Below are 11,391 nucleotides of genomic sequence, written 5' to 3'. Positions count from 1 at the left end.
TAGATGGGGGGAGGGGGAGAAACTGAAGAGAATAGTGCAGCCACTAAAAGCTGTTTCTGGCCCAGCCAGCGTGGCTCAGTGGTTGAGCATCGACCTATGAACCTGGAGATCATGGTTCGATTCCCAGGTTTGGGGCTCCATCCCCAGTAGGGGGCATGTGGGAGGCTGCCAATCAGTGATTCTCTCTCATCATGGATGTTTCTATCTCTTCCTCTCCCTTCCTTGCTGAAATCAATAAAAATATATTTTTTTAAAAGAATTATTTTATTTAATTATCACACTGTCTCTATAAGATAAACATCATTATCCCCATTTTACAGACGGGGAAATGGAGGCACAGGTGCTTACCTTATTGCCTAGGAATCCACAGCTCAGAAATCACACCCAAAGTCACTCAGCTAAAAAGAAGGACTGGAACCTGAAAGCAGGGCTTATATTCTCACCCTAATATCCACTGCCTCTCCCCAGGGACCCTGGACCACTTCACGAAAACCGGTCCTGCCACAGGCCACAGTTTCTATGGTGTGTGCCCTTTGCATGGCTGTGCTTTGAAAACCTAGGTCACCCCCTCTTTCCTTGAAGCCAGTGTTGTTTCCCTTGTTTCACAGTCCTGTTCAGGCTTTCTGCCCTCTCTCTCTCAGGGGCTCTAACTTTGGCCCTGGGATCTTGACGCCGCCTGCAGCTAACCACCCAAAGTTATTCCATCCAATTAGACAAACCCCTTTCTCTCAGGGTAGTGGCTGCCATTCCAAAATGGCTCATTGTGGACCAAAACTCAGTACTTGTTTTACATAAACCAAGCTCTTCAGAGCTCACACGTTTCTTTCACCTGCTTCAGTTTGTGAGGACAGTGGGACTAACATCATCATGGGAGCTGCTCCCCGATTCTGTCGATGTCTCCCTTTGTCACTTTTGTGGCCCCCGGTCTCCCTGTATGTAGAATACCAACTCTCAGCCTACCACGTGAACATAACCCCAGTGGCCAAGTGAGATAGTAAAAATACTTTGAGAAAAAATTGATGCCTTCCGCAACGAAGGTGTGAACACCACATTTTTTCCAAACAGCACAGGTTACGGCAAATACCGGGCACCGACAAGGCCAAGCTTGGTTGGGTCCAGAAACTCGGTTACATATATGGGGATTTCCACTGAATTCAAACGCTTCCCAGAAACACCTAGAGCCCTTAGCAAAGGTTCTAACCGGGCAGCCAATCGGAAAAACCCCCGTGGGCCTATGAATCAGTCCTTGGGAGACTTTTTTGTTTTGTGTTTAACATTTGGGTCCCATGGATGACTCAAGCATAACTTCCTTGGCGTTGAAGGAACTGGGAACTGAGATGACCTGCCCAGTTTTTAATTGCATTTGGCCTCTGTGTACCCCATGTTGCAAGTGCCCCATCTGTCGGGGCACCGTGAGAACGATGCTCTGTCACTGGCTAGTCTGAAAGCCTGGCTGGCGTGGCTCAGTGGTTGAGTGTCGACCTATGAAGCAGTAGGTCAAGGTTGGATTCCCCGTCAGGTCACATGCCCCGGTTGTGGGCTCAATGTTTCTCTCTTCCTCTCCCGTCCTCTCTGAAATGAAATATATATATAATTTTTTTTTAAAAGAGCTTTGGTGTCTGAGAAGTTTAGGATTCCTAAGATAAAGAGTTCTAGCCTTCTAAGAATCTCAAATTCCCATTCTGTGTGTGTGTGTGTGTGAGTGTGTGTGTGTGTGTGTGTGTGTGTGTGTGTGGCTTTTAAAATGGCTTAAATAATGAGAGCATCACAGGAAAACATATGGAATTGCGTTTGTTGGCTACTTACATACCCTCTACCCTGTCCAGCTGACTCTGCCTCTGGATGCATCAGACTCCATATTGACATGGATTCCCCCCGCCCCCGCCGCCCCGCTTCCTAGAGTCTCTCATTTCCTTCATTGCATTCATTCAGGGGACAAAAAAGACCTCGTAAATGTCATTTCATATTCCAAGCAATTTGCTATAGGCAACTACACCATTACATTGTACAAATAAATTTACATAAATCATTATTAGAATGCTTTATCTTAGCAACATTATTTGGTTCCCAGAGCACAAATTAAATGCATGCTTAAAGCAGAATATTTTAAAGTTATTCCTATATTGTTTATGAGATAGAATTAGAAATTTCCTTTTTCTTTCATAGTGGAATTTTTTTTGTTTTTGTTTTCTTTGTACATTTAGAAAGCGCACATCTATAATTTTCTAGGGAGGGGATGAGTTCGTGAAGCAAGCAATGCAATCGATGAGTCTGCCACATTTGGTTCATTTTCAGAGACTGTTCCCTTTGATTCCATGGGTTTGGTTTTGAACACTGATTAGGAAGGTCAGGAACCAGGGAAATTAATACCAGCTTGTGAGTCGATGGGTTTTTGTTTGATATTATTCTGCAAGCAAAAACTGGTCTTTGGTTGTGGTGCGGCTTTTTTTTTTTTTTAAATAAACAAATTTGTACATAAACTTCCTGAAAACAGAGCCTGGTTTTTCCTAGCTGTTTGTGTTGGGAGGGTGCCTGTTTGGACCAGCTGCATAGCACATGGCAAGTCTTCACTGGCTAGAGTTCGACTCCACCCAAGATTTCTAAATGCGGTCTTTTCTCCCTATGCAAAACGCATGCCGTTTTAAAGCCAGCCACACCGTCAACAGCAGGGGAGTGGGGACAGAAAGGGACTGGAGGGAACTCAGGAGACACACTACAGCCCTGGTCCTGCTCCTTTCCGGTTCTGGAGATGCATGGGGGGCATCTGGTATCTTCGCTGCTTGTCTGGGTCCTAAGAGGCTGAACTCACCGCTCAGGGCTGCATCCTTCCCCCAGCTTGTGGCCTGGGAACAGAGTCCCAAGCCTGTGTCAGGAAAGTGCGGGCCCCACGGGGCCAAGGGCTCAACCTCGTGCCTGCGAGCACAGCGTCAGGCCTGGAATCAGAACTGAGTGCTGTCCCCGGAGAGCCGTGTGATCGTGAACAACTCAACTCTTTCTGCCTCCGTTACCTCATTATCCGTAGTTACAAGAATCTATAGTGTTACCCTATATAATAAAAGGCTAATATGCAAAGTGCCCCCTTGAGAGTTTGACAGAGAGACGGGTAGTTCGATCGCTTGCTATGACATGCGCTGACCACAAGGGGACGGCGTGGAACATGGTGGCGACCAGTGGTGGTGGTGGCGGCAGGGTGCTGAGGGAGCCAGGGAAGGAGGAGGCGGGAGGTGGGGAACCTGATCAGCCCTGATTGCAGGACAGGCCTAGGGACCCTACCCATGCAGGAATTTTGTGCACCGGGCCTCTAGTCTGAGACTATTCATACCTACCTCACAAGTTTGGAAATTGAATGAAGCAACGGAGGCAAAAGCTTAGAACGGTGTCTGACACTTAGAAAAAGCTTAGTAAACAGGAGGTAATAATCTCAAAAGATGACCAGTGGGGTCAAACTGGGGTGATCACATAATCTACAGTCTACACCCAGATGTTTCTGGGTGTGAAAGGGAGGATTGTATGATAATTATGTTGGGTTAACTGGCGAATGCTAGGACAGTCCCGGGCGTGTGTGACTACCCAGACGCTAGCCCACTGCCATTCAAGATGTGATAAAGAAATTAAGTAACAACTGTATCTTAAGATATTTTACAACTCATGATACCTTTCAAAGCGCCTTCATACATCTTATTTGCACCTTTAATAAACTATGTAGACCAGCTGGTATGGCTCAATGGTTGAGCATTGACCTAGGAATCAGAAGGTCATGGTTCCATTCCCAATCAGGGCACATGCCTGGGTTGTGGGCTCGATCCCCAGTCGGGAGCATGCAGGAGGCAGGAGAACAATGATTCTCTCTCATCATTGATGTTTCTATCTCTCCCTCTCCTTTCCTTTCTGAAATAAAAAAAATCTTTTTTAATATAATAAACTATGTGAAAAAATTATAGGGCTGGGTTCCTGACCCTTTAATAATGACCAAACACGTGGCAAGCATAGAAAAAGTATGGGGTTTCCCCCGGTGACACAGTATTACAGGGACAATCCTCTGCTCTGCCCTACTTCCCAGCCTCGGGGAAGCAAGGCAGGGTCATGTGACTAATTCTGGCCAATGGGCTGTGGATGTAAAGCTGGTTTGGGTCATTTCCAGGCTACGGCAGTTAAGAATGAGTGTGTGTTCTCAACTTTTCCCCCCACACACATTGCAGCAGCCAGGAAGCCGTGTTTGAAGATGTAGGTGTCACAACACGGAGGAAGCTTGGAACCTCATAACACTGGCTACAGGCAGACACACTCGTGGCTGCGATCCAGGCTCTGCCTCCAGGAAGGCCCAAGCTCCGGGGTCAGCGGGACTCAGCTGCAGGAGCACCTGAGCGTGCGGGACAGTGGACTGTGGCCTGACAGGAAGAGCAGGTGCCTCAGAAGACAACTCTCAGCACTATCCTCAAGACCCAGGCCAGCGAAAGCCGCCACTGCTTTATCCAAGAGCAACCCTGGAAAAGAGCCAGGCGTGGGCAGCATGTACCTGGCCATCTCGGGGCTAATCAGGGCATGTGCTCCCCATCCCTGACTGTGGTCCCTCACGCAGCCCTGAGACTCCCCTGACTTCCGGCTTTCGGAACTCTCTAGATACACTCTCGGCATCAACTTATAAACACGTGTCCTGGGCTGATGCTCCCTACCTGTCAATTCCACTCCTCAGCCCAGAATAGCACCTTGTGAATCACCAGGTACTGACCTCACACGATCCCTGGTTCATCCCAAAGCCTTTTCAAGCCACACCTGCCAGGCAGAGCTTGGAGGGAAGGGGTGCAGGTGTGTAAGAGAAGAGTCAATAAGCAGGTAGACAGGGAGAAGCCGGGTGTGGACAAACCCAAAGGAGCAGAAAAGGCCAGCAGAGTGGCAGCCAAAGCCAGGGCTGCAGTGACAATGACCGCTGTCCCTGAAGGAAGCTGCCAGCCAAGGCCACACCGTAACGGGGCAGGTGAGAATCAGGGTCCTATTCCAGGCAGCCAGGGCCCCCGTTACCTGGGCTCACTGCGGGCTCATTCCCATCTTCCCACCCAGGCGCCAAGCTGCTCCTCTCCCCGCCTCCTGGCCTAATGACCCACAGTGATAAAGCCCAGCCCACGCCCTCCCTCTTCCATGGATTCCTCCCTAGTTATTTCAGTTCCAGTCCTAAAAGTCTCTCAATTCCCTGAACCAGAGAGCTACCATCACTGCCCAGCCCCAGCCCCAGCCCCAGCCCCACATGCAACACCATCTGCCACCCTCTCATGAGTGGGTGGGCCCTGGGTCTGTGGCTAAACTGTGAGCCCCACGCCTGTCCCAGGAACACATATTTTAGCCCCATCTGACCCGAGAACACATAACCCATACTCAGTAATATTCACGACCTCCATTAAAAGGTATAACATAAGAAAGATTAATTCGAGTAATACTAGTATGTGGTCGGATGAGAAAGAAAATGATTCAGAGGAAGTACGGTAGAATCCAGTTTCCACATGAAAAATTCCCAGCAAGGTTCCCTTCACTTTGTGTGCCTATGGAACGCACCCAAACTTCAAATGAAGATGTGATTCGACGTTTTCATTATCTTAATGCCTACATTGGATTGACCACATTGCCAGTCTGATCAGCTGCATAATTTGATCATTAAGAAGATTGGGAGGAAGAGGGGCGGATACCAATTGATGTAGACGATCAATTTGGCATCTGCATGTACATGTGGAATAGCGTTGGTATTTCATTTATTCCGTGCAGTCGCTGTGAGGTGTAAGCGAGCTGGTGAAGACCGACCGTGGTTACCTGAGTCAGAATGGGTCCAGGAAACCGAGGTCAGCATTGCTCCAGTCACGGGAAGGACAGAGAAGCCTCCATTGTCACCAGAACCGCGGTCTTCCGGGAGATGATGCTTCTAATGGCTGGTGGAGAGGAGCAGAAGGAAGATGGGGTTAGAGCAGAGGAGGAGCGAGGACCCTCTCAGCCACAGTGAAGGCCATCTCTGGCCGGGCTCTACAAGATGCCACACTTCAGTGACAGCGCCGATTGCAACAGCACCTCTTTGTTGCTTGGAAAGTTTATTGAAACACCGGGTCTTTCACGATGGAGTATTCTTGAAACTGACTCACAGGGCACAAAAGGACCCAGAGATGTGAAAACGCAGGCCAGAGACACTGTGAGATTATCTTCTGTTACTACAACTGCTATTGAAACATTTGTGAGATTGCTTTATTTTACTATGGTTGCCGCTGAAACACCTGTGCGAATAAAGGAGAGACCTCAGAGCACCAAGAAGCACTGTTGGCCGGTGCGGAACCACGTGGACCGGCCTTCACCCACCGGGTAAGCCGGGTCCACAGGCACAAACTCAAGGGCTCTCTATCCTGCTGCTGTAACAGAAAATGACTCCGGCTCTACTCCTGGGGCAAACGGTCCCCTCTAGCTAAAGCTCACTAATGGGCTGCAAGCTTCTGAGCCACAGTTTAACCCATAAGCTTGCAAAATAGGAAAGTTGGTACATGGGGTGGATTGCATCATAGTTGGATGGAAGGTATTTTTATTTATTTATTCTTTTGGGCCTTCGCCTCAAGGGATATAGATCAATTAGACGGTCTACTAAAAACAGTGGTATGACCCGATGAGGTTAGTGTGAGAATCCTAGGAAATAAATCCACTGAATCAGTGGTTCCCAGATGATAGTCCCTGGAATAGCAGCATGAGCATCCCCATGAGTTTGTTGGAAATGCAAATTCTCGGCCCCCACCCAAGACCACCTGAATCTGAATATTTGGAGGTGGGCTCCAGCGATCTGTTTTCACAAGCCCTTCGAGTGATTCTGATCTTTCATTTATCCACCCATCCAAAGACATCCAGTCTGTTGTTGTAAACCAAAATTCTCCTACCCTGATGCATGTTACACTTCAATGAAGGGCAAAGTACTGAGCTGGAGACTGGGAGGAAGATGGAGGGGTCACAGAGAGATGATGGGATGGCCACCTTGGAGAAATGTATTGTCCACTGTGGGAGATAAGACATGTATGTAGGTAACTCAAATACAGACAGACTGTGTTATTTCCTGTAACGAACAGAAGGTTTCGGAGGAGACATTTGTTTCTGGTGGCGGTGAGGAGGGGGGCAGATAGGAGAAAGCATCAAGACAATAGCAATACTAATGGGCCTTGAGATCTGAACAGAATTTTGACCAGGAGGACCAAGCAATAGCTTAAGCAAAGACCCAGAGAGGAGCAAGCATGAAGTCTATTCAGGGTGCATGGAGTAGCCAGGTCTGGCTGATACTGGAGTCACGTGGAAGGTGATCCAGGTGAGACAAAAACACTTTCAGGTACAAACAGGTAAATGCTAAGGCGCCTGTGGCATCTGTTGTTTATGTTTAGAAATTGGCATCTAATAAATCAGGGGACTCAAAGGTTTCTGAATCCAGCTTGCTTTTCTGTCCTTTCTGTACTGCATTTTCTATAGAAGGGAGCTTAAAGGAGCAACTGTGGAAGGTTTGCCCAGGAGGAAGACACGAAAGAACATTTTAAAGTAGGCACAGGACTCTGGATGTCACTGTCGCCTCAGGCCATTCTGCAAAGGGGCAGAATCTTACCAGACCTAAGAAGCCCCTGAGGACATCTATGGTTTTAGCTTTACAAAACAACTCAAGGGAACAGTGGTGTGCCTTAGTCACAGGGAAAAGTTACACGATTGGAGAGGAGAAATGGATGAGGGCAGTCCAAAGGTACAGACTTCCAGTTATAAATAAGTCAAGGGGATGTAACGTACAGCACGATGACAACAATTAATAATATTCTATCGCATATTCGAAAGTTGCTAAGAGGGTAGATCTTAAAAGTTCTCAGCACGTACAAAAATGTTGTAACTATGTAAGGTAATGAATATTAACTAGACTTATTATGATCATCTCGCACTATATACAAATATCAGATCATTATGTCGTACACCAGAAACTAATATATGTCATATGTCAATTATACCTCAATTTAAAAATATTGAAATCATGTTAAAAATGTTAAACCGATACTCAAGATCTCCAAGTAGAGAAAAATAATTTTCATGATCCAGAAGGTATGGCTTGTCCAGCCGGCATGACTCACTGGTTGAGCACTGACCTATGAACCAGGAGGTCACGGTTAAAATCCCATTCAGGGTTGCGGGCTCCATCCCCAGTGTGGGGCATGCAGGAGGCAGCCAATCGATGATTCTATCTCATCCTTGATGTTTCTATCTCTCTCTCCCTCTCACTTCCTCTCTGAAATCAATATAAAGAAATTTTTTTAAAAAGAAGGTATGGTATTTGCTTCTAGAAAACTAACATAAATAGAATGCTTTCTTTCCTGATGCTGCCAAATGGAATGATGGGATACTGAAAATGTGTGTGATGTCACACAAGGCTCTGATGGAAACGAAGCTGGATTCAGTATTGGTGATATCTGGTCGCTCATCCCAGCTCTGCCATCTGGCCATTGAGTCATTATGGGCAAGGCATTCAACCCCCTAAACCTCAGTGTTTCCTCAATCAAGAAACAGAGGCACTGGCCCTAACCGGCTTGGCTCAGTGGATAGAGCGTCGGCCTGCAGACTGAAGGGTCCAGGTTCGATTCTGGTCAAGGGCATGTACCTTGGTTGTGGGCACATCCCCAGTGGGGGTGTGCAGGAGGCAGCTGATCGATGTTTCTAACTCTCTATCCCTCTCCCTTCCTCTCTATAAAAAAAAAAATCAATAAAATATATTTAAAAAAAGAAAAGAAACAGGCACTGGCTTGCCCCAACTTCTTTGAAATTTAAATAAGAAAATACACATGAAGTTGCTGTGAAAATGATAAAGTTGCAATACGGCACAGAAGTATAGAATTATCCCACTCCTTGGGACATTTGGGTACTAATTAACACTTGATACTGTGTTTGGCCTTTGAAAATATAGAAATAAAATGTTTCTTATGCCCTTGAGACTCCTTTTAAATATTTGCAGATACAGCACTTCTAAGGAGCAAACTTGGCATCAACCAAAGCACTCTCCCATGAAACGCTTCACGGCGATTTTTTTACTTGTGATTTTGTTTTTAATTTCATTCCTCTGACCACGATGGGGGATCCAGTTATCTTTCAGCCGCGCCTGGGGAGCACAGCTCAGACTTCAACAACACAGACGTATACGATGGCGATAATTTATCATCTCTGCAGTAGTGTCGTCCCAGATGGACCATTTACTGATTTATTTCCATATGTAACTGGCAGAGAGATTAATCAGGCTTCCAACTTGGAAACCCGAATTGCGCTTTATTTCCTTAACTGGCTAACTCTAGACAAGAGGAAGTACACAATCATACAGAAAACCAAGAGTTCCCCTTCCAAAGCCTGCTGACCTCCAATGCCTTTACACACACACACACACACACACACACACACTCGGAGGGCTGGTTCTTTCCTTAGATACTCATGGGCTTCCCATAGGAGCTGAGTCTAATAGAACTGCGGGCACCATGAGCCCAGAAACCTTAATGCCAATCAGGTCCAGTTGCAGCCACACTCCCCTCCTCGTGTGCAAGCTCAGGCTCATATTTCTGAGACTGAAGAGATCCCTTTGCCACGGCGCTGCACCCAGCTGGCCCCGCTGTGCGGTGCCCGGGCCCTGGAAAGTATGTGCTTTCTTTTTTCCACTCTTTTTAAGGGTCTGAACTTGACTGAATTCAGCAGCTGCCATAACGTCAGCCAGGCGATGCCTCATGACCTGCTAGCATGGCTCCCAGTCCACCCCCACCCCCAGGTCAGCTCCCAGTCCACTTCTGTCAATTCTACCCCCGTGATAGTACCTTTTAGCAAAGAGTATTCATGGGACTTTTGTCACCGGACAGTGTTTACATACGGAAAGCCAGCCAATCGCAACACAGGGCAGAAAGCACCAGCTGACTGGGACATCTCACGTGGAACCCAAGTTCCTGTTTGGGCAGGAAGGCTCAGTACACAGGGCCATGGAGAGATATTTCTTTTTTAAATCCTCACCCAAGGAGATGTTTTTATTGAATTATTTTTTCTTTATAGACAGTGCTAGGGAGAGAAACACCGATCGACTGCCTCCCACACTGACCGGGAATCAAACCTGAAATCTTTTGTTGTACGGGATGATGTACCAACCAATGAGCCATCAGCCAGGGCAGAACCGTGTAGAGCTGTCACTGGCTCCCCGCACACCTGGGTCACTCACCCCCAAGTGGCTTGGGCGCAGGCACTTAGTTTGGGTTCACAGTTCTCTTCTCTGTAGTTTGAGTTTACTCTATCAGGTTCCTCCTGGCTCTAAAATCTCGTGATACTGTGAATATAAGGGGGGGGGGGGGGGCGGGGACCAGCATCCCCTTGGTTTCTGTGTTTAGATGATGCCAAACAGCCAGAAGTTTGGAAGCCTCTGGAAGTGGCTGAATCGGCCCAGATGCTGGGGGCTGAGACAGGCAGAGCCGTGGGAAGCTCAGCACCCAACAGACTCTCCTCCAGCAGAGAGCATGAGCGCTGGGAGGTTGCACAGCTTTACAAGTTTTTAAGAACGGGATGCAATACAACAGTTCGGAGTACTGTCCTAGGGATGGCAAAAGCTACAAGGTGCCGAAGTCATGGACCTTTCTCCTTCGTACACTGACATCTCAGTTAAGAAGAGACACAACTGATCTGAATACAGTGAAAGAAGTGCTCTCATTGAAGACAAAGAAACTGTGATGGGAACATGGAAGTTGGAAAAATGCTCCTGATAAGGGGAGAGGGGAAGAGCTGTAAGGTTGTATGGAGGACGCGGAATCTAAGCTGGGTCTTACAAAGCAAAGATGGGGGTGAAGGCGTTGGACGGAGACACCAGCGAGAGCGAAGGCCTAGGGCTTCCTGGCCAGCCCAGGACACGGTATCGGGTGCCCTAGGTCAGCCACAGGATGCTCCAGGGGAAGAGGGCTAGGGGGAGGGAAGGCTGGGCTGGAGCCAGTGTGGAAAGCCCTGGACATCAGCCTGCAGGCTCGCTCATGCCCCGTGCCCCATGCCCACCGAGAACCATCAGAAGTTCCGGAGCAGTCCAGACTCCAAATGAGCTACACCTCAGGAAGTTGATTCTGGCAATTCCGTTACCATTTAGGACTGGTAATAAGATCTGTCTGTACCTTCATTTTTCTCTTATTCATTCCATGCTGCCACTATTTGGGAATCCCTCACATTTATTTTTTTTTCAAATCAATTTCCTGGCCCTTCAAATGGAAGCAATTGAATTTCCTACGAGCACTGCCAGGATTTAAATTTGAATGACTGATTCGGCCTGGGGCTTGGCATTAAGGTGTATGTGGTTTTTCTATTCTTACAAAAGAGTTAAGTAACACGGCACAGACTGGTGGACTTTTGTTTTGT

At 47.5% G+C, this 11,391-nt stretch overlaps 1 protein-coding gene across 7 annotated transcripts in view; it reads right to left on the bottom strand.

Moving 5' to 3' along the window:
• FOXN3 (forkhead box N3) overlaps positions 1-5,910 on the bottom strand; it is a 289,030-nt gene extending 283,120 nt beyond the window's left edge. For 2 of the 7 annotated variants that reach the window (XM_006754726.2, XM_006754728.2), the window contains exon 1: positions 5,800-5,910. The gene's annotated coding sequence lies outside the window, so the exon portion shown is untranslated. The remainder of the gene's footprint in view (positions 1-5,799) is intronic. The other 5 variants (XM_015571466.1, XM_015571468.1, XM_006754729.2 and 2 more) reach the window with 4 other exon arrangements.
• Between the last annotated feature and the right edge of the window lie 5,481 nt (positions 5,911-11,391).

Source organism: Myotis davidii, unplaced genomic scaffold (genome assembly GCF_000327345.1).
Source record: "Myotis davidii unplaced genomic scaffold, ASM32734v1 scaffold732, whole genome shotgun sequence".
NCBI lineage: Eukaryota > Metazoa > Chordata > Mammalia > Chiroptera > Vespertilionidae > Myotis > Myotis davidii.
The sequence above is the reverse complement of the archived record's forward strand: the minus strand, read 5'-3'. Positions and strand labels throughout refer to the sequence as shown.